The following is a 23,683-nucleotide window of genomic DNA, read 5'->3' on the forward strand; positions in this document are numbered from 1 at the left end:
CACTGGGAACCTCGTGAAGCATGGAGTACCATTTGGCACTCAGCAGTGCTTGCCCTGGCCCCAAACACACGGGAACCAGGAGTCTAATTAAAAACGTGCTCATCATCTGAACTCGTTAATGTGGCCAGGAGTGTGTTGGGAGGCATAACCTCTCAAATGACCCCAGAGGCTCTCGGAGGCCGGTCATGTGGGTCCTGCAGCCTATAAATGTATGGCTGGAGCACATATTCATCTAATCCACTCATAAAACTCTCGCTTTGAAAATTCACTGCCGAGTTTTTAAAACTTCCGGTCAGACTCCACTCTCTGCTCCAGGGTTAGCGGCACCCCTAACCACAGGTTTACGTGAATAAACTGTTCCACCTTAACCACACTCATTTAATTAAAAAAAAAAATTTTTTTTTCAATCATCTAGTATGTACTAGGGATATATTGTGATGGAAAAAAACAAGCCTGGGCCTGACCTCCTGGGACTTCCAGCTCAGTGGGGAAGGCAGGCATTAAACATGCAAAGACCAACATAACGTGTAATTAAATATTATGGTAACTGCTATGAAGCTTTGCCAGGCAAGAATAACAAGGGGCCCAGCTGAGCTTCAGGGCTGTCCAGAAGAGGCTCTGGGAAAACTGGATAGGCAGGCTGGAATCTACGCTGTGAGGCTAGGGGAAAGCCATCAGGACGAGCATTGGGAGCACAGGGGAGAACACGAACAAAGAGGAAGGCAAGGTCTGAAGGCTGGCGAGTAGCCGGGTGCAGAAGCGGGGGTGGGGGGGTGAGTGTGGGCTCTACACGGTGCAGGAAGGAGGAAGGGGGCTATTCTGAGGGTCTCACTCCATGGGCTTGCTCACTCCATGGGCTTGTCTGCTCTTGAACTTATGGCAATCCTCCAGTCTCAGCCTCCCAGGCGCTGGCCTCACAGACAAAGCCACTGTGGCTAGCTGAAAGGCTATCTTAAATGCTAAATTGTATTGGCAGATAATTCATTTTTTGTCCTCTGATATTCTTTTATCTTCATAAAACCATCCTAATTTTAGTTGAGTTGGAAGTGTCCCCACTTTCAGGGGCGAGGCACCTCAGGGATGCCCTAAGCTTACTGCAGGCCTAATGAAGACGTCAAATGTACTCCCACCATCCTCTGCTCCCAGGGCTGGAACAGCGGACACAGGACCTAGTTGTTGGAGGTGAGGAAATCTGACAGAAGCTCTCTCACAAACGAGGCGCACTCCTTCACCCTTAGACCAAAGCAGTGTAGTCTGAGGACGATTGCTGCAGTCAACTGCCACAGAACATCCTAGCAAACTCCAAGGCCAGCTCCCAGAAGGCAAAAGAGCCACAAGATGGCCTTGTTCCCAGAGCCTGGAAGGGAGCAACCCAGGCCATACCTGAGCTCAAACTTCCAGCCTCCAGATCTCTGACTGACACACTCAGTTTCCGCTGCTTGAGCCAACCAGCTTGTGGCATTTTGTTCTGGCAACCTCTAGCCAGCCAATACCTAAGCCCAGGGGACGCTGCCATCTGTGCCAAATTCCTCAGCCAGCAGTGGGGGTGCTGTGCCTGCCTTTGGGGACCTGTCTGGTGGCTCTGGCCTGTGGGAGGAGCTCTCTCGGCCCATCCTCTAGGACTCCCGCCTCCCCCTGCCTCGCCTCCGCCCTCCACCTGTCCCCAGGGCCTAGGCAGAGGAGAAAGATGAATGAGACCCAATGAGGGGGGCTGGAGGCTGCACCAGAGTGGGGCAATCCTGAGCAGTGTTCTGAGCAGAAGAAAGCACTGAGGAGGAGGGTGGAGGCGGATTAAAACCACCTCCCTAACCAGCTGGCTGGCACAGTGCAATCAGCCTCGCCCACAGCACACTGCCGAGCACAGAAGGGCCATGCAGAAGGAAGGAGGCCACTGAAGAAGTCATCCAGGAGAACCGTGCACACCCTTGGGCCCCACAGAGGCTTGCCGCTGTGGACGCAGCAACTGGCTTTCCAGCAGCCTCAGGGAATCCAGACCCAGAAGGGAGGCTTTGTCCAAACCTGCCCTCAGCACCTGAGCCACAGTACAGCAGCTGTCCCGGAGCCCAAGGCACAGGCGTGTGTGCCTGGCAGTGGCCTGAGGCCACTGTGGCAAGCTGGGACCCCAAAGCCCTCCTCTCCTACGGAGACTTCTCCAGACACGGCGGTTTTAGACTAAGGCTGTGGCAGGCACCATACAATCCAAGTGGGACTGAGACCAATTAGCGTTATTTCAGGCAAGTCAGTAAGTGCTGGATCCCACAGCAGGCGAGTGTGGGATTCTGTCTGTGTCTACACCAGCCGAGGCTGATGGATGGGGCGGGTGGAGAATGGGGCCAAGGCACACACTTGGGCTACGCGAAATTAGGTGTCAAAGCACAGCCTGTTGCTTCTGATGCCCACATTCCCGGGGGCCGACCGCAGCCCTGCTCGGGCACTGCCCAGATGTGCTGAAGCTCAGAGCGGGCACTGCCCTGATGTGCTGAAGCGGGCTCCCGGACATGAACTTTTTGGAAGACGACAATTAAACTCACCTAACATGGCGGCGGTGGCTGCAGTCACCAGGAGACACTGAGTAAGAGGTGCAGGCGTTTTCATCACAAAGGTTATAGAGAAGAGCACAAATCTAAATGTTCCAGACAGAAGTCACCAGAAAGCTAGAGAGGCGGGGTGTGGCGGCGCAGCCCTGTAATCGCAGCACCTGGCAGGCTCGGAGTTTAAGGTCAACCTCAGCTCCGAGAGATTCTGCCTCCAAGGAATAAGAGCTCTCAGGAGAGCCGGCCAGATCATCTCTAGGGAGCACATGTATTTCTTCTCACAAAAGTCACATGCAACAAGCGACGCAAAATAATAACACACAACAACTTGGATTCAAATTTTTCCATAAACCTTTTCCCTAGAAATAGATGGAATTCATTCCTTTGTCAAGTATTCGTAAAACCTGATACTGCTTTAGAAAAGAATTCTCAAAATCCCCCAAAGAAAGTTTTCCTACTATAACACCTTGACTCTAACCCACTTAAAAGATTAAAAGGCTCATAAACACATACACACAAACATGAACACACACGCACGTGTGCGTGAGCACGCATGCGCAAGCACGTGCGCGCACAAACAGACATGCATGCACACACAAGGGCCAGACGGCACACAAAGTACCCATACTGGGTGGCTCACAATTACCTACAACTCAGCTCCAGGGGACCTGTCACCTTCAAACCCTGGCTTCATGAGGCATCCACACACACAATGGCACACACACGCACATACACACACACACAAGAAAAGGAAATAATTTTGAAAACCTGGGTTTTTGTACACTGTAAGTGAACTGTAGATCCTGTACACTCACCTCTGGAGAACAAACTTGCCATCACTGTCTCCCCTTCTATGGGCTATCTTCTCGCTGTCTCCCCTTCTATGGGCTATCTTCTCGCTGTCTCCCCTTCTATGGGCTATCTTCTCGCTGTCTCCCCTTCTATGGGCTATCTTCTCGCTGTCTCCCCTTCTATGGGCTATCTTCTCACTCTCTCCCCTTCTATGGGCTATCTTCTCGCTGTCTCCCCTTCTATGGGCTATCTTCTCGCTGTCTCCCCTTCTATGGGCTATCTTCTCGCTGTCTCCCCTTCTATGGGCTATCTTCTTATGTTCTTGATGGTGTCCTCAACCACAAAGCTCTTGATTTTGTTGAAGTCTAATGGAACTTCCTTCTCCTGTTTGAGCTTCGGTGTCGTACGTAAGGAACCTAGCTCAGAGTCACAAAAATACACTCCTGTGCTTTCTTCTAAGCAGGCTGTAGTTTTAATTCTCACTCTTAGATCTGATCTACTTTGAATTACTTTTGTATACAGTATCATATGAGAGTTCAGATTCATTTCTTTCCCATTTGTCCTACTGTAAGCAGTTTTGCAAGTTTCTGTGAAATTACTTCAAAATAAAAGGGAAAGGGAGGCAGAGGCAGGAGGATCTCTATGAGTTTGAGGCCAGCCTGGTCTACAGAGCGAGTTCTAGGCTGGCCTAGAGCTACAAAGCGAGACCAAACCAAACCAAATAAAATAAGGTGCAAAAGAATTGCTTTAAAGCCTACAAAGACTTTTATCATTGTGAAATTTAACTTAAAATCAACAGAAAGAAATGTGGTAACCTTCAAAATATTTGAACTAAACAAGGCTAACTTATTGGATTAGGACTCCAGTTTTCTTTTTAATTCCTTCCTTCTTTCTTTCTCCGCCCCCCCCCCCCACACACACAGGGCCTCTGGGTTACACAGAACTGGTCTCGGCCTCAGTGATGCCCCTCCCTCAGCTTCTCTGCGGCTGGGACTCCAGGCATGTGCTACCACAGACAGCAAACACAACCCTTCTGAATTCACAAGTCAAGGGAGCACCAGGGGGAAGTACTCTGACTGGGTATGGTGGCTCACGCCTTTAATCCCAGCACTGGGGAGGGATCTCTGTGAGTTTTGATCAGCCTGGTCTCCACAGTGAGACAGATAAATAAATATATCCCAGACAGACAGATAAATAAATAAGTAAATAGTATTTTAAATGGAAGAAAATAAAACAATTGATCTCAACATTTACAGGAAACAATTAAAGAGAGGTAAATAGTATTTATAGCTTTAGGTGACTGTTTTGAACAAGATTTCAGATGAATAATTTCAGCTTGGTTTATTTATAAATCAATAATATACAGTTATAACAAAAACAAAAAATGCACAACTCAATATATATAGAAAAGATTTTTGAAAAAAAAGATGCATACCCATTCATTACAAAGCAAGATGAGTACCCAGATGAGTGACCGGTGGCTCCTCACGTGAAGAGACTTTGCCATCTAAGCCGGGTGATCATAGTTCCATTTCCAGAATCCATGTACAAGCATGGCATAGCTCACCCTCTATAATATGAACACAGACAGACACGACACACAGACAGATAGACATACATAGATCCAGACACACAGACACACACACAGTCTCTCTCCCGAAGGGCTGGAGAGATGGTCCATCAGGTAAAGCGCACTTGCTGCTTTTTCACAGAACCTGAGCTGGTTCCCAGCACCCATGTGGGGTGGCTCACAATTACCTGTAACTCTGTCTCAAGGGGACCCAAAGCCTCTGTGACCTCCGTGGGCGCCCTCACTCACACGCACATGCCCACACGCAGATACATAATTTAAACAAACAAAACTATAAAAAAAATTTAATAGCCCCAAATTCTTTAAAGTAAAGATATGGAAATGTCTTCAGGCTGATAAAACTACGTTTCCCCCATGGTCACCATGGTCGTAATTCCCTGTAACGCAGAGGGCAAGACAAGGGCAGGCTCTCTAGGCCTTCCTGTAACAGAACTGTACTTCAGGCATCAGAAATTCAAGAAGGAGGGAAAAACAGCTAACTGAAACGTTCCTTCACCGCTAACAGAAATCAGACTGGAGGGGAGTAAGTGAAAAGGTTATCACGGATGCTATGACACCGTGCAGGAGTGTCTTAAAGGGTGCACAGGATGCTGCTGCCATCGCACCCGTCCTGTTAAACCCACTCCGGGTATTTAATCCCCTCTCCCAAAGAAGCTGAGTTCTCTGAGGGCAAGACAAATGTATGTCCCAGGGAGAGACAGATGTGACAGGGACAGCGCTAAGAAAGGCCTTTCTAAAGCCGTGTCTCAACCCTTCAGGCAGAGCCCTGAATACAGAATTACAGCTGGGTGGTAGTGGCTCATGCATTTAACCAATTGTTTTTGTCTGTGTGGCTCTGGCTGTCCTGGAACCCTCTCTATAGACCACGCTGGCCTCACACTCAGAAATCTGCCTGCCTCTGCCTCCTGAGTGCTGGCATTAAGGGTGTGCACCACCATACCCAGCTCTTTTTGTTTTGTTTGTCTGAGGCAGAGTACATCTATACCGCCTGGCTGTTCTGAAACTTACTATGAGTGTAGACCAGGCTGGGTCACCACACCTGGCTAATACCGGAAACCTGGGAGGCAGAGGCAGGTGGAACGCTGAGCTCTACGTCAGCCTGGGTTGTAGTGTAAAAGCCTGTCTTAAAAAAATTAAGTAAAATAAAATCTTACAATTCAGTTAGAGAAAACAGGATTAAAGGAGTAAGAGATGTGCAAACAGTTGCTGGGGCCGGAGCTTAGCGTCGGTGAAGGCTTGCTTAGCACGCACAAGGCCTAGCTGTGATGGCACCCAAGTTTCAGGCTAGTGCTTCTCGAGACCCTGACCCTTGCCCTCTACTACCGCTGAAAGGCTACACACCCACCTCGCTGCTATGACAGCAAGTGCCAGGGAGGGGCAGAAGGCCCGGGCTCCCCGCGCTCGCTGCTGCAGGCGGCAGATGCTGCGGTCACCTGGGGAAACACGGCTGGGTTCTTGAAAGGTTAAAGCAGCAGACCCGCAGCTGCATTCTTGCGTAGAAACGAAAGCACCTGTTCACGGAAAGCCTCTCATGTTCACAGCAGCCTCACCCACTCACACAGGCGCCTGCCCGCCAGCACTCAGCCCCACCAACCGACCAGCACGCAAACACACTGCAGTAGAGCCACCCAGCAGAAGACCGTCTAGCAACGATAAGCCGGCGACTGATACATGCTGCAGCATGGAACCTCAAGAAAGTCGCCACCAGGCACCTGTGACTGCGTCTGAGCTCTTCAGAGACGGACAGCAGGGTGGTAGGCTTTGAGAGGGCAGGCTCCAGGCTTTGAGGATGACGGGAACACTGGTCTGGTAACAGCCTACAGCTTTACAAACCTCTCTCGGGAGGTTCTATACCCTAGCCAGTACCCACAGCGCTCCTGGAACCTTACATCGCCGGCGCTTCCCGCTATTGCGACACTGGAACCTTCAGGCCGGCGCTGGCCTCTAGGAGCTCATGGAAACTGCAATGAATTCAACAGCTTGGGCACTTTTAAGGGAAACAATGTTCTCACCCTCAATTTTCACAAGTTCCCCTTCCTAATGGGAGCCCGCCTGCTTCTTGGCAGTGATCTGTCCCCTGTAGTAACATCTTCCCACATCCTGCCAAGGGACCCAGGGAGTGTAAACTTCTAGGACCCCAAGAAGGCACCTGCGTCAGTCCAGGGGAGTCGCCTTTAGCAAGCACTAAAGCGCCCACACTCCCAGACTCACCTACCGATCTTTCTGTCGAAGAGGCAATTTGGATTTAGAAGCAGGATATTTGGACCCGCACTGGGATTATGAAACACGAGCAGGATAGGTTAGTGCCCTGACTTTAAAGGGAATGGTTTTCAGACCACAGAATTTTCCCGTTTATCATCAAAAATACAAAGAGAAGAGAACGCACACACACACACACACACACACACACACACACGCATGCACACTCACATGCGCACACTCGCACACATGCACAGTGAATGTGCCTGCACTGACAAGCACAAACTCGCATGATCTCTTCTCCACGCTGATGCACTGATAAGGCAGTAAAGCCATCTGCTACTTTGTTTGGACAGGTTTCCCATGTGGCCCTGTACAGTCTCCAGGCACCGCTCGAGTCTTCCGTCAGCCCCTCCAGAGGCTGGGCCAGCAAACAGGTCTGTGCACCAAACTGCGCAAACCACTCTGCATGACCACCCACACCCACGGTACTGCAGTCACGTCTGACCTGCTCCTCACCGAGCCACCTCAGAAAATACCTACTCTGTTTTCTCCACGGAATAACCTACTCACCCCGAGATTATTACAGATGACAGCCTTCTAAACTATGTACAAGAGAGCGGGGTGTGGCCTTAACGAATTTGGGGGGGCAAACAAAACAAGCGTCAATTTACATATGAATAAACCTGGCTGGCCTGCGCTCTGATTCCTAATGCTGACCACAAGGGAACAAATCCTCAGGACAATGGCAAAAATCACACATGCCAGGGGAAGGGGGGACGGGGCCCAGGGGATGGGTCAGCCAGGACTCCCAGTGCCACCCTCAGGGCCTCAAACGCAAAGCCGCTACATGAGGGTTTGAAAAGGGATTTTCTGGCCCAATGAATCAAGTCAAAAGACTCTCTTTCATACAAGAGAAAGAGGCCTGCTGCCTCTCCTTCACCTCCAAGTGAGAGCAAGCGTGCCCACCCACACACCGAGGAAGCACCCCCTCTCTGCTCCGAAGCTGCCGCTTGGTACACAGCATACCCTGCTCTTTCCAGATTTGCTTAAGGCGGATGCATACTGTTTAAACAGTTGTGATGAGCCCCTCTGGGCACGGTCACCCAAGAACACATGCAGTCTAGGTGCTAGGTCTATACGCAGCGTCCTGCGTGCAAGGCTGCCTGACGGGCAGGAGACAAGCAAACCTGTAGTCTCGACCCTTTCACAGGGGTGGCATATCAGATATCCTGCACATTAGATATTTACCTTACAATTCATAACAGTGGCGAAATTACAGTCAGGAAGCAGCAATGAAATACTGTCATGGTTGGGGTCAGCATGAGCAGCTGTGTTGAAGGGTCGCAGTGTTAGGAAGGTTGAGAACCGCTGGTCTAGACTCGGAGTTCGCTTGTCTCATCTGAGCAAACCCTAGGGATGGTCCACACGTGGTGTCCACGCTTACCCGAAGGGTTCTCACACTCTCGAACCCAGAACACCGTTCAGGACTCACCGCTCAGGCCTGACGCCAGGAGGCCTCTGAGATTTGAACAGAGCCTCTGTGTTTTTAACGAGTTCCCTGGGCAAGTCCGCTGCTCACCTGGGTCCAAGAACCACTCCAACAGTTTATCAGTGTTTCCCCAACATCTGACTCACAGAAGTCATCCCTGGAGAAACTTCAGAGTGCAGGTTCTAGGACCCCCAAAATCACTAGACTACTTAGGGTTTCAAGCGGCAGAGACCCATTTAAGAATGAGAGGGGAAAGGCCAGTCCCGTGGCTCACAGAACTGAAAACTTCAGGGGTCACTCTGACTTAGCTGTGCAAAGTTGTCATTCTATCCCACCCTTTGGGCCAAGGCCAAGGTGGCACCCGGCAATACTGAGGTTAGCCCAGGCACCTGGCCCCCCCTTCCCTGACGGGTGAGCCAAAGCCTTTCTTCGTCTCTCCACTCTGGCTGGGCAGGCACGGCTGGAGCTCTCCCCAAGATCAACCACCGTGACGGGTAAGGACGGCCCGCTCCACTTGTGGCTGTGCGCCCCCACTGCACCACAGCAGTCCACCTCAGGAGGGCTTTTCATCGACTGTTTTATTCCCCTTCTGGTTCTAAAACTTCCAAATAGAAAATGTAAAAAACAAAACACCAAAAACTGTGGCGAGCTAGCCCAGAGCTTAGGATAACTCGCTGCTTTTTCAGAGTGCCTGGGTTCAGCTCCCAGCACCCACCTGGTAGCTCACAACCAGATGTACCTCCAATTCAAAGTTTTTTAATCTTAGCTGGCACAGAGTCCAGGGCCTGGGAAGGCTGATTTAGAACTGCTTGGGTCCAGGTGTTCCAGGTCAGTGCAGGCAACTCAGCAAGACCTCACCGCAAATAAAGAAACCGACTTGTTAGTGTAAACATTTCAGGTTGGGTGTGGTGGTGCACGTTTGCTCGGGTGCGGAGGCAGGTGATCTCCGAGTTGGAGGCCAGCCTGATCTACACAGTGAGTTGTAAGCCAGCCGGGGCTACCCGGTTAGATCCCATCTTTTAAAAAAACTGACCTTTTAGAATATTTCTACTCAAAGCTGAGCACATACGTTCTGACCACTCAACTGGAGCTCGGCTCTCTACGACAAAGATTCCGCTGCGGCTGGGTTTTCACGACACTCATCCCTTCCAAGCAGAAACAAAACACAAGTATTCTCGTCGCTTCCATGGCTGCTTAGCCAGGGCTCGTTTTGCTTCCTCTTCCCCATTCCCCATGAATTGGTTCTTGTCTTAACCACCAAGGGTGCCAGGGGATCTTCCCTAAGAAGAGTGATATTCTCTCAGTCACAGTTATCAAAGTCAGGAAATGACAGCCAGGGATAGCACTGTCAAAGTGTACTGTCAAAGCCTTCCGCCTGCCATGGCCCCTCATCTACAGTAGGCTGTAAGTGCCTCGTGCACAAGGAGGCCTCAGTGAAGGCAGACCCAATGATGAAGACCATGTTCCAAAGAAACGTTCTGAAAAACCTTCAGCATCACCTTGTGAATGACAAAGAAACCTTTAAAAAGTCTGTGAGAGGAAGTGATGATTGCAGGGTGCACAGCTTTCGAGCTGAGCCTGTGCCCGAGAGGCCATCATGGAATTCTTAAGGGATTCAACAATATTTGGTCCCTGCCTAACCAGATTTCCATGCAGGCTGGAGAGACGGCTCAGCAGTTAAGAGCACTGGCTGCTCTTCCAAAGGTCCTGAGTTCAATTCCCAGCAACCACATGGTGGCTCACAACCATCTATAATGAAGTCTGGTGCCCTCTTCTGGTGTGCAGACACACATGCAGGCAGAACACTGTATACATAGTAAATAAACAAATCTTAATAATAATAATCCGGGACATCCACACCCGCCAGCACCTTGCACTGCTATTTAACACAGCCACAGAGACACTGGACAGAGCAGTGAGGCAGGGAGCTCGCCCACACAGGAGCACAGCGCAGGGCAATAAAGACCACCATGCCAGTCAAAAGGAAGGGCTTCCAGGAAGCCCCAGGGAAGGCTGCTGAGAATATACTGCAACCAGGAAGCTGGTTATTAAATGAATCTCAACTCTGACAAATAGGCTCTGCCTCATCCCAGGTGTGAGATTCAGTGCAGGCAGCAGCCTCACTTTGCAATTCCGTTTCCTCCCTGTGAACAGGGATGGTGTCAGCATGCTTCAACAAGTCTGTGCAGACAACCTGGAGGGGGCACTGGACATGAAAGCGTTCAGGCCAAGCCAGGAGGGGTGTCAAAGGCCTGTGACCCCAGAACAGGGGACACTGAGGTCAGGGGAATGAATCTGAGGCCAGCCTGGATCAAGAAAACATACAAACAAAACAAACTGACTAGAGCCTTATTTAGACTAAGCTTTTCAAGCCAGTGGAAGAGGACAGATTCTTGGGTCAATAGCACAGAACCACTCACAACTGAGTCAACCAATAGCAGATATTTATCTCAACCTAGGCCAAAATAAATCTAAGATGCTGGATATGAAAAAAAAGAAATGAAGCCACCTCACTGGACATGAGACTCAATTGGTCAGAACTTGCCCAGCATGCATGAGGTTTGCCCAGCACCACAGGAAAAGGACACTTACTTAATTAAAATCAAACATAGACTAAAAACAAGAACACTAACTGCAAAGACACACATACACTTACATAAATAAATGTGATTTTTTTTTAACTCAGTAGAAAGACAGGCAATTAAAGGAATACATTTGATTAATAAACATATAAAAATAGGATTCAGTAGACAGCGAAAGAAAACTAAGACGTTTTTGGTCACAGCAGCTATGATCTAAGGAGTATTCAGAGAAGTGTGGGTGCAGATCTAGGGAAATCTGGGCTCCCACTCGGACTAATCAGACTCCATATTGATAGAGCCTTTTCTGGATACAAGCCAGCAATAAATATCACTGGGCTTTGCAGTTAGCCACATACTTTGTTCAGTAACTGCAACTCTAAGACTTGTCTGAATAAAAATCCATGAAGCAAACAAAGGCAGTTTGGCACGTGAGACAGAGTGACAAAGCAGAACAACCAGTACAGCCAGCAAGGTCCTGACAGGAGAGAAGGCCGGGCTACAGGCCTTGACCCACTGCCTTGGGAGGAGCCCCAAGGCAGGCCCTTCAAGAAAGGTACAAGCCACAGAGAGACGGAAGAGCACGCCTGGAAAACAGCGTAGCGCCAGGGGGGTTCATTCTAAAGTCCCGAAGTACAGCACAGACGGTCCTCTCAGGCCTGGCAGCCGAGGTTATCGGTACGCTGTCTTAGAGACCTGCGAATGGACACAGGTGCTGCGTGGGCAGACGCCTGAAACGCCGTGATTTGGGAGTCTCCAAAGGAATCAGGAGCTCAGGGAGTTCCTGATCTACAGGAGACCTTATCTTAGAACAGACCAAGAGCAACAGCAGGCAGGGAAGCCAGTGCCCACAGCAGACATCTTTATTCCCAGCACGGGATCTCCACAGTTCCAGGCCAGTCAAAGCCACTTAGTGAGACCTGTGTCAAAAGAAAGAAAAGGTGAAGGGGGACAGGACATCCCGTGGGCAGGAACTAGGTGGCAGGCCAGTCCCTAGATGGCAAGTTCCACTGTTGGAACTGTTTGCAGCCCAGGTGTGGCGTCTCAAGATGTAGGTCAACGTAAAAATCCTGTTAGTAAGGCCTACGTTCAAAGGGAGCAGGGCCAAGTTTAGTTAGTGCCCCTGGGGGTGATCGGCACAGAAGCAACACCAGACTTGGGGGCTGGTGGCAGCCTCCTCTGGAGACGCCAAGTAACGTCATGGGACACGCACCCTGGGACGGGGACTCCCCCTGCCTGCACGCACTGGGGAAGGTGCTGAGGAGGATTTGATGGGTGAGCAAACCTTCAGCCTGTCAGTGTAGCAGCTCAAAGGTGAGCCCTGCCACGCCTTATCAGAGCCGCGTGCAGAGTGCACCTAGGTCAACAATCAGAGCCCCTGCCTTCTGCCCTGTAATAAATTCTGTAATAAAAGGCACGTCAGGATCTGAGGGAAGTTATCAGGAAATACCACCGGTATGCCTCATCCCGTTCTGAACTCATAAACGTAAGCCATGGACAGGCCGCACAGGCTGTGTCAACGCCTGCACTGAGGGCTGTGGCTGAAGGGAAGGAGGAACGCTTGCTCCACAGCCAGCAGCTTCCCCAGAGCCTGTGGTAACAGTAAGGACAGCTTCGCAACTCTGGGCCTCGGGCCCCTTCTTCGAAAAGCAGGAAATAGGCTGTATGATAATGAAGCCATGAAGGTGCCACACACCCATAATCCCAGGACTAGGGGAGCAGGAGAATAAGGAGTTCAAAGCCATCTTGGCTAGATACGTGTGTATGTGTACATGTGTGTGCGTATGTCGTGTGTAATGATATCAAGTCATTAAAAAAGGATTGGAGATGTTGGGTGTGGCACGCCTGTGATCCCAGCACTCGGGAGGCAGAGGCAGGCAGATCTCTAGGTTGGAGGCCAGCCTGATCTTCAACTCAGTGAGTCTAGGACAGCCAGGGCTACACAGAAAAACCCTGTCTGGAAAAACTGAAAAGAAAAAAAAAAGGATTGGGGATGCCAGTCGGTGATGGTGTACGCCTTTAATCCCAGCACCAGGGAGTTCAAGGCCAGCTTAGTGTATAGAGTCCCAGGACAGACAATACAAACCAAACCAAACCAAACCAAACCCTGTTTGGAAAAACCAGAGAGGAAGAGGCAGGCAGGCAGGCAGGCAGGCAGGCAGGCAGGCAGGCAGAGCCCAGGGCTGTTGTTACTGCTCTATGTTACATTACTTGCAGACCAGGCCTTGGCTCTCTGGGAAATTCTCTTCCCTTCTCACTATCCTTTCTGCCAGTCCCTTGTTGAGTTCTGCAAGGTCACAGACTCCTCTACCCCATACTGCGCCCTACCCTTCAGCTGGCCCATTGCTCCAAAGCCCAACTTTCACTCCACAGCTCTTCAAGCCCCACTTCTCTGGGTAGCCAGAAGACAGAAGGGCGGCAACTCTCACAAACCCTTCCCCCTCCCCTCCCCCTTCTGCTGCAGCCGGGGGCTTCAACCACCTCACTGCCCCCGTACACATTCGGCACCCGCCACCTGCTCTTAGGCCTGCCAGAAAAGCTCCTCACAGACCTCTCATGAGGCTGGCACCTGTGAGCCCGCCACCTCAGGGGATGTGTCCCAACCTTGGAGCCAGGGAAGCTCCCCCACAACCCCAGCTGCCCAGACTCCCACCCCCGCCAAGGGTGGGTGGGTGGGTGTGGGTGTGTGGGTGTGTGTGTGTGTCTCCATTCTGCTTTGATGACTTCCTAACAATTATTCATCCCTGTCATTACCTTATCTTTTTGTTATCTGTGTCCCTCACCCTGAATATAAACTCCAGGGGACAGACCTTCTCCGGCTCTGTCCCCAGGCCTCGAGACATATGTAAAGCTCCATGAATGTTTACTGAATATGTCAACAATCAAATGGATTAACACATTGCCCTTCACTGCACATCAAATACTTCCCTCCCACAGGGAGTTAACTCTGTCGAAGCCAAGAGGCTCTTGGGTATTGGGCAAGAGAATGCATAACTGATCGCAAAGCATCCAAATGATGCTGTGTGTGCTATCGCTCTAAAGAATTCATGACCCGGATAATGAGCTCCTTTGACCAGGCAACCAGAAGGAACGGCCTCTCTTCACCAGAGCAGACCCCATCATTGTTTTTTTGTTCTGTTCTGTTCTGTTTTGTTTTGTTGTCAGGATTGGAAAGCCTCTTCAGAAGCTACACAGTGCTCAGAAGCCTTTTGGGCCAAGGAGGAAAAATGAAACCCTTGCTCTAGAGCAGACCCTTAGCAGATACCACAAAGTCAGAAAACATATTGGGGGTGGGGGGCAGCCGGTGGGACTGTCAACAGTCTAGAGTTGTTCCTTCCTAGTGATGCCAACTGGCCAACAGCAAAGGCCCCACCTGGCCAAAGGTGAGGCCTGGGGCAACCACACCTGCCCAAAGGACAGCTTCGACCAGTGTCAGGGTGTGCTGTACCAAGGTCCAGTGTAGATGGGAGGAATGAACATAAAACCCACAGAAGATTGGAATCACTGTTCCAGATTGTGCAGATTAGAAACCAGGTTGACGGTTCGGTCCTCATTTCTAATGTAAGCAAAGGTCCACAGGAGCCAGAACCTGGGGGAAGGGGAGGGGGTATGAATAATACATGTGGTTTCTCCTTCCAGCATGAGTTCAGCAAGATGGAGAGGGCATATCACATGCCATCATGTCACAATGATGGCAGACTGCCAAAGACAGAACAGACCTCGGCGACAACCATCCACGGCCACGAACAACACAGAACATAGAAGACAATGGACTTTCTCCATTGTGCCCACTGGATACAAGCACAGCAACACCAGGAGGTGGGCTTGCCCTTCCAACCTAAACAGCATGTGTGCGCGCCTATGTGATCATGTATGCATATGTGTGTACCTGCTGTATATGAAAGTCAAAGCTCGCTCAGTCTCTAAATCCAACTACTCACTTAGAGCACATATAGTAAAAGCATAGTCCACTCTAGACCTCAGTGTACACGGAACAGAAGACACAGCTTTCTTCAACAAATAAGCTGCCAGAAACGCCTAGCACTCAGGAGGCTGAGGCAGGGAAGTCCTGAGTCCCAGGCCAGCCTAGGGGCTGAAGCAAGCAAAAGGCCACGGTGTGGTAGAGGGTTCTGAGGGAAGGGGCACTTGCCATCTAAGTGTGAGGCCCTGAGATTAAATCCACAGAAAAGCAAGACAGTAGGCTGCATGAGCCTGTAACTCCTGAGAGCTAGCCGGCCTAGACGTACACGCGTGCGCGCGCAGGAAAACTCTTAAGACAGGAAAGGGAGAGGAGAGGAACCGCGAAAGCTGTGAGACTTAACAGGCTCGGGAACGGAATCCAGTGGGAACTGGTGGGGTCCTAATCGGGACAAACAGGTTCTAGAAGGACAGCCAGGGGACCTAACGTTAACCCTGCCCAGGCCAGAGGATGAAAAGCTACTTTTGAATCATCTTAATCATGACAACAGGCCTGTCTTTAAAGAAGCCTTATCTTTTAGAGACAAACACTGGCTCTTTATACAGTAACAGGACTCAGAATAGGCAGGTTGCAAGCTGGCAATGCTGGAAGCCGGTGAGAACTCGGGGACTCAGGATCACTGACCACCAGCGGACATCCCCTTTTGCTCAGAGCCGTGCTAAGGCTCACCTCACTCTGGGTAAAGCAGGGACTTCCCTGCAGCCCACAAAGCCACAGGCACTGTGCCCCCTCACCTCTCCACACACGCCACCATTCCTCCCTCCATCCAGAGTCCCTCCCACACACCAGGCCCCATCTGCCGCCAGGCCCTCTTCCCCTGGCTATCCAGGGTGCTGCCTCACGCCCCGGGCACACCGGAGAGGCTTCCCCAGCCCAGCACCGGGCCGGCAGAGTGCTGCCTGCCTCCAGCCGAGCTGCCTTCCTTTAGTTCTGCCTTGCCACACTTTCCTCTGGCTCCTTTACAGAAGGTCTGCACGACCAGAGGCGGGAGCTTTGTCTCATTCAGTGCTCTCCCCAGCTCCCAAAATAGCTTCTCTCTCGGGTGCCTGCTCAGTGTTTGTGGAATAAATCTAAGAATGAAGAGGAGCAACATATAAAGCTTCATTTTCAGTAGGCGTAGTGGCATATATCCCCAATCCCAGCGCCCAGGAGCAGGCTGCAGGATCAGGAGTTCAAATTCTGCCTGGCCTACAAGAGACCCTCCCTAAAAGACTCCATGCTTAGGATATACCACAACTTAGTGAAGCTGTTAGTTCCTTGTTCTACTGCTTGAACTCTTGTGTTAACTCGGTAAAAAAAATCTAATCTATAGCCGAAACAAAGCCATGTGAAATGAAACTTCATTTCCCAGATCCCTTTCAGTTACACGTGCTACTAAGTTCTGAGCCAGCGTAAGCAGAATTTTTGCGAGAAACCTCCATCAAGTCTTTCTGGAGACGAGGAGGGAGGGTAGCCAGGTGTGGCAGTAGCAGGACAGGATGGCAGGAGATGACTGATCTCCTGTGAGGATACAGCCCTGACCTGTTTATCATCAGTCTCCTCTATATAAGAGAAAGATCAATTCCCATCATATTTATTAGCCCACTGTTGTTCTGTGTTTCCATCATTTTCTTTACTTGCAGTTGAGATTAATCCTGACATGGTGGGTGTGTCAAATCCACAGACACGGGAGAGGAGTTCAAAAGGGATATTGTAATGTAGGTACACACAGAGATTATGGAGCTGGGGAGGCAACAGTGACCAAAGGAACCATAAAACTTTCAGTAGTTTAAACAGGGGTACCCCAGGACTGGCAGGAAGGGCCGATGAAGAACACCAACCAACAAACGAATGAAGGCCAGGTGTGGGGTGCACGCATTTAGTCCCAGCACTTGCAGAAAGAGGCAGGCAGATCTCTGTGAGTTTGAGGCCAGCCTGGTCTACAGAGTGGGTTCCAGGACCAGGGCTACACAGAGAAAATGGAAAAACAAACAAACAAACAAAAATCCATGAACACCAAATCCATGAAAAAGAGGCCAGAAACTAAAAGCAGTGTGGAGAAAAAGGAAACCAAAAGTGGCTTTGCTGTACACATCTTCACCACACTGCAGATCAGCTACAGGGAGATCTCATTCCATGTCGATTCACTAGGAGAACTCAAAGCTTTACCCAACCGATGGGACAAGATTTGGGCAAAAGGGAGCTCAAAACCCTCATCCACCTTTGGTGAAAATGTGCGGAGGGCAAAGACCATTACATCTAACATGACCAGCATCTCATCCCGGGACATACTGCAAACCTCCTGCCCGCGAACGCCTAGAAATGAGTGTTAACAGTCACAGTAACGCACCGATGGAAGCCTGCGAAATGCCCACCGCTGTGGAAATGGCTGTAACAGAAACGCTGGGTGGGTGAGACAGCCTGGCAGGTTGGGACATCTGACACCGAGTCACAACCTGAGCTCAAGCCCCAGAACAGGTGGAAGGAGAACACCAACTCCCACAAACTGTCCTCTGACCTCCATATATGCTCCACGGCACCGTATGTGCCCACACACGTGTACAACAGACACACATAAAGGAAAACAAGCATAATGAACGAAATACAGGAAACAACTGAAACAGAAATGTGGTCTGGAGGTTAAAAAAAAAAATGACCTACGGCTACATCAATCTTAGAATTGTATTAAGTGAAAAACATGGTTTTAAAAAAATACCTACATATGTTTCATTTTGTTGTGATTTTTGAGACAGGGTCTCAGATTGTGGCCTCAGGCTCCCAGTTACTGGGATTACAGGCATGCACCACCATGCCCAGCCCAAGCGTGAGAAATTCCAGACCGTGGCTGCCTCTAGCAGGGCAGGCAGAGGGGTGCACGGGAGTTGTGAGGCCGGCTCTGGGGCCACAGTAGGCTAATGGCTGCCTGTTATTCCACGACATGCATTTTTGCTTAAGTATCGTGCATTAACGAGCACGGCTTTCCTGTTTTTTCATAAGCTGGACTCGTGTAGGCCTGAGATGTAGGCCGGTGGCAAGGAGCCTGCCTAGCATTATGGAGGCCTTGGGTTCCACACCCCACTTAGATCTAAGTAACAAGCTCTGTCGGCCACAGCGAAGAAGCAGGAAGCGGGAGTGGAGGGGATAGAAGAGCGGGTGGTTTCTGCTTCTTGTTTGCTCTGGTGTCACAAGCCCACTTCAGTAAGAAACGTTTCTAAAATAAATAAAGCAATATGGCACGACATTCACTTCCTGGTCTCCAGGACCACACAAGAGACTGAGTCAACTCCACAACGCCATCCCTGAAGGACAGCCAGCTACCGAGCCAGTCCACGTCTGCTCCTCCATCTGAGAACTGGGCACAGTGACAGTGTCGGCTCCAGGCCACTCCCATGAAAAAGTACTCGTGGTGGCTTCACCATACAGGCGAAGAGTGAGCCTGGCTGCTTCATGGCCGTTTGCCTAAATTCAGTATCTAATGAGAGAAGACCTAAGCAATAGGCCAAGACCTGCAGATGCTTCTGCCAGCTCTCCCCCCTACCCCCGGACAGGTTCACTTAGCTAGTCCTTACAAGCACCCTGTGAGCCTGGTGTCCAGCTGACCCGAAGGACTTACGGAGTCATTGGTAAATTAATGTGTGCTGCCTCCGTTTATGTAACTGCTTCTGTGACTGAAGAAACCACTTGTGTGGGTAGGACCCTATACAACATGGAAGTCTGCTTTTTCCGTACTGAACCTTTGCTCAGACTAGCAACACAGCCCATAAAGCTCCATTTCCCAGACATCCTTGCAGCAGAGTGGGGTCATGTCACAAAACTGGAACTGAAGAGTCACAAGTAGAAACCAGCTTAAGGATTTCAGGAAAGGTTCTGCTTTCCCATGGCAGAAATTTCCTTCCTCAGCTTTGCTTATTCCTGTTCCACGGATGGGGGACTGCAAGCCAAACAGGTGACTTCTGACTATGAGGCTGACGATGCCAAAGCTGTCAAATCCTGCTCTCTTCCAGTGAGGAAACAGGCCCTGTGGTGGTGATCGGTGTTCACAGGTGAACCCCAACAGGGCAGCCTTCCAGGAATCAATTCTTGCATCACCTCTCTTTTTACAAGGCTGTGCAGATAGAGCCAACAGAGGGAAGTGATATGAGCTGGTTCTTGCCCTAAGCAGAAGAAGACCTGAGAAGCCAAAGAGGCAGATACAGTGGAGCACTACGGTATCTTGGGTGGACAGTGAGTGAGCTCATGGTCAGCCAAAGCTACATCAAAAGACCCAGTTCCCAACAAATACAAACAGGCAAACAAAACAAGAGGAAGAGGCTGCTGTCATAAAGCTTGGTTGACTAAGAACGCTTCATGGAAGGAAAGGTCCTGAGATCACACAGAAAGATGGACAGAGTCATCCCAAGGGCCATTTGAAGAAAAACCGTCTGGAATGCTCCAGCCCTGTGCACTGCTGACCTGCAGCACAGTAGGACCAGCTGGAGAGCCGTCCCACCCGGCTGAGCCTCGGTCTCCCACAGATGCCTGACAAGCAATACTCGGTTGCCATCGGAGGACAGTCACCGTTTGCTGGGTGTCCTGTTGGGCAGCAGCGTCTCAGCAGAACGTGTCAGGTTTCACAGCGACAAGCGCATTCCCAAACGGAAGCATCCCAGCAGAACCCGCTTCCGTACTCTGGTTCCCAACGACTGTTCACGGGGAAGAGCACGACCCCTCCCCTTCCAACTGTGTCGTAAGTGCCCATCAGGCACATCTATCGGCATAAGGATGATGTAGCTATTAATCATTTCTATAATTAAGACGCATTTAGAGTAGGTGGCTCAGCATCACGGGGCCGCTGAGAACCCCCAGAAAACACACCTCCTACCCGGACAAGGGGCACCGCCACGCTACCGCTGCTTCCTTCTCGTTCCCAAAGGCCTACAGAGCCAACGGTAAAGTAGCTGAGCAGGTCCCACACCTGTGGGCTAGCTTAGGAAGGCCATCAATTACAGAAACAATTTTGGGGAAAAATTAGAAACAAAAAGAAAGCACATCAGAAACATCTAGCCAGATAAATTGCAGCATGCCCACCACTATGTGTCATGCAGACATTAACAAAGTACATTTGGAGTGGGGGCGGGGCTCAGTGGTAGAGCGCTCACCTAGAACCCTCCAGCGAGGGGGATTATCAGCTGAAGAGCCCCTGCCTAGACTCCCCCAGTGAGGAGCTGGGGTGTGGCTCAGTGGTAAAGCCCCTGCCTAGAATCCCCCAGGAAGGGGCTGGGGTGTGCCTCAGTGGTGGAGCCCCTGCCTAGAATCCCCCAGTGAGGGGCTGGGGTGTGCCTCAGTGGTAAAGCCCCTGCCTAGAATTCCCCAGTAAGGAGCTGGGGGTATGGTCCAGTTGTAAAGGACATGCTAGGATGAAAATAAAATATATTTTAGATTTTTATTTAATGTGTATGAGTATTTTGCCTGCAAATATGTATGTGCACCACATGTGTGCCTGGTGCCCACAGGAGGCTAGGAGGGCATCAGTTCTCCTGGAGTTAAGGATGGTTGTGAGCCACAATGTAAGTGCTGGGAACTAAACCCAAGTCCTCTGCAAGAGCAGCGAGTGCTCTTAACGGAGCATCTCTCAGCCCCTTTTCCTTTCTTCCTTCTTTCTCTCTCTGTTTCCGTTTCTCTCTCTCTCCCTCTTTCATGTTTTTTTTTAAGACAGAGTCCCTCTGTGCAGCCCTGGCTGTCCTGGAACTTGCTCTGTAGACCAGGCTGGCCTCAGACTCAGAGATCTGCCTGCCTCTGCCTCCCGAGGGCTGAGACTAAAAGCATGTGCCACCACTGCTTGGCCCTTTTTTTTTTTTTTTTTTTTTTTTTTAAAAGAAGAGAGAATTGGAGGAATACTGGGAGATTCAGAAATATTTCCATAGGGTACTGCTGTGTATGACAGCAAAATGCGGGGAAATACTGTATTATCCCTAACGGAATAATACTGTTCCCTGCAGCATTATGTAACCAGGGAGAAAGCACCTGGAGTAAGGATGTGGGAAGGCACTGCTGTGGGAGGGTGCTGCCTGGCAGGCAGGGTAGGGAGAAAGAAGCGCCCTAAAAAGGCGGGGAGAGGGCAACGGGAAATACTCAAGAAGGCGCTGAAGCCAGCCCATGGGTGCTCGCTATCCCCACTCTGGTCCACGAGTCTTCTGGCACATTAGCTGTCACCTGAACTCCCTTCGCTTCTCCCTTACAGACACCGTCACTTAGCACCGTCTTTCAGAGAGCAGGTGGTGCTGGGACCTAAGCATTGTGAGAAATGGCTTTTCCTCAACTTACCCCAAGATGATGCTCCTTCAAGCTCAAGGGACAGTGACCCATTGCCGCAGCGACTCTCCACACGGCCACAGGCTCTGGAGGGTGAAGGGCACATGACTGCCATAGGACAACACTGGGCCCATGAGGTGCCTCAAGGCCTCAGGCTGCTGGGAGAAGCAGAGGGGGCCACTGACCTGGCTCCCTGGAGAGTCCCGGGGGGGCCAACCTGAGAGAATTTTACAGCATCAGTTGTTGCTACCCAGAGCCAGAAACAGAGAACCTGTCAGTTAAGATACAGCCAGACTCCTCCAACTCACCGGCTAATTAAAACCTGCTCAGCGCAAAGCAAGAGTTATTGCCTATTAAAGCAGAGAGGAGGATAAACCATGGCTGGCTGGATCACTCCTATTTCTCCTGCCTTCCTGCCACAGAACCCTGGAGATGGCCTTTCCACACACCCGGCAGATACGCGCACATGGGGGACTGACACAAGTCCTCTCCTACTGAAATTACTCCAGTGTTTTCTAACTCACCAGTGCCATGCCTCCTCTGTCATGCCATGGGTCCAAAATGCCCAAATGAGCCACAGCCAGGTTCCAGGCCGGGAAGCCTAAAGGGGCCGAGGGCCAGAAAGCCAGCAGCTTGAGGCTACAGACAGACCCCAAGAATGGCTGCATGACCAGAGAGACAGGTGCACGGGCCACAGCAACCACACTGCCATGGCTTCTTTGAAATGCTGGTGGCACTCTAGCAAACCCATGAGTGCAGCTAGCCAGCCAGCCTCCAACGGGACACCTAGCAGCATAAAGTCGTTCATGACTTAACTTCAGCTGCGCCCACCACTCGCCAGGCACTGTTCTGCAAGGATCAAGGGCCTGTGCTCCCACGGAGCCAACAGTGGGGAAACAGGTGGAAGAGGATCCAGCGGAGCGGGAGGCTCCAGGGGGACAGAGAGGCAGGCACCCAGGGAAGGGACCATCGGAGCAGCCTGCAGGAGGGCGGTGGCTTTAGAGAACGGCCTCTTGACTGTGGGAACACAGGTGGGCATGGCGCCCCAACTCCATCCACAGGTTCCTAGGCAGCGGACACAGCCAGGAAGAGGCTAGAGCACGGAAGCCCCACCCCGCCGCACAGAGTGGAGTGGTGACACGGGCTGGAGGAGCTGGGGCACTTTGCTCCACAACTCTGTGGGTGCTGCTGCTATTTCCTATTTCCCAAAAAGAGGAAACTGAAGCCCAGGGAGGGAACAGCATTCACAGGAGAGTGCACGGCATGCATGTACCAGGGTGGGGTGCCTGATGCCCCTGGGAAGGAAGTCTGCACACAGCAGGGGCCCAGGTGGCCACTCTTTCCCCGGCACGCCTCCATTTTCTTCTCCCTTCCTCACCGCTCGGCCTACCCTGGCTTCGGGGCTAGGAACAGATAGGTAAGCACTTCATGGGAGAAGAGGGGGGAAGAGAGAGAGAAGCTGGCTCCCGAGCGGAAGAATCACATCGGTAACTTTCTCTGGAAGGTGCTGCGGAGGTCCTGCTCACCTACCAGGCGTCCCGGACTCGGCCCTGCTCACACGGCGGGCAGGTGGCTCTGCGGCGGCCCCAGGCGTGCCTCCTGTCCCAGGTTCTCCCCAGGTGAGGGCCACCTGCCCCAGCTCCCTTGGCCGACCTGGGGTGGTGCCTCCTCCGGCGGCACTGTGGGTGTCTGGAATGCGGAAATGGGAACCAGCAGCGCCAGCTTCTAACGACTTATCCAGCGGCCTCGAGGCCACGCCAGCTACCGGAGTTCCCCCGAGATGGCTGCTCTCTGCGCACAGGCACATTCCCAAAGAGGCGGTTTCACCAACATTCCCGTTGGGGAAGGGAAATAACAGGATTCCTTACTCATCAGACATGTGGTCCCGGGTCTGAATGAGTTTGGGAGAGAGCTCGAAGGTAACAAAGCCTGCCTGTTGCCTCCCATTCAGGAACAGGCCACCTGCTCAGCGCTGGGCCAGGGTTGGCTCAGCGCCACCGTGTCCCTGCCCGCGCCCGGCAGCTTCATTCACGCCCTTCCCGTCCACAGGTGGGCCCCTCGCCTCTGCCGACGGTGCTGGCTGCAGGGGCTTAATGATTAAACCTTGTGGAAGCACACTCTGGGACAGTGCTGCTATAAAGGCTGCCATCTCTCCAGAGCCTGCTGTCAGCCTGTGTCAGCGCCACCAGCACACCTGTCTTACAGACAGTGTTGCATGGAAATCACGGCTTGGAGGTCACATAGCAA

At 51.3% G+C, this 23,683-nt stretch overlaps 1 protein-coding gene across 1 annotated transcript in view; it reads right to left on the reverse strand.

The window, feature by feature from the left end:
* The window catches only part of Sipa1l3 (signal induced proliferation associated 1 like 3), a 174,864-nt gene extending 151,414 nt beyond the window's left edge, over positions 1-23,450 (reverse strand). The window contains 1 exon segment of the mRNA XM_060366603.1: positions 22,967-23,450. The gene's annotated coding sequence lies outside the window, so the exon portion shown is untranslated.
* Between the last annotated feature and the right edge of the window lie 233 nt (positions 23,451-23,683).

Source organism: Meriones unguiculatus, chromosome 14 (assembly GCF_030254825.1).
Source record: "Meriones unguiculatus strain TT.TT164.6M chromosome 14, Bangor_MerUng_6.1, whole genome shotgun sequence".
Taxonomy (NCBI): Eukaryota; Metazoa; Chordata; class Mammalia; order Rodentia; family Muridae; genus Meriones; species Meriones unguiculatus.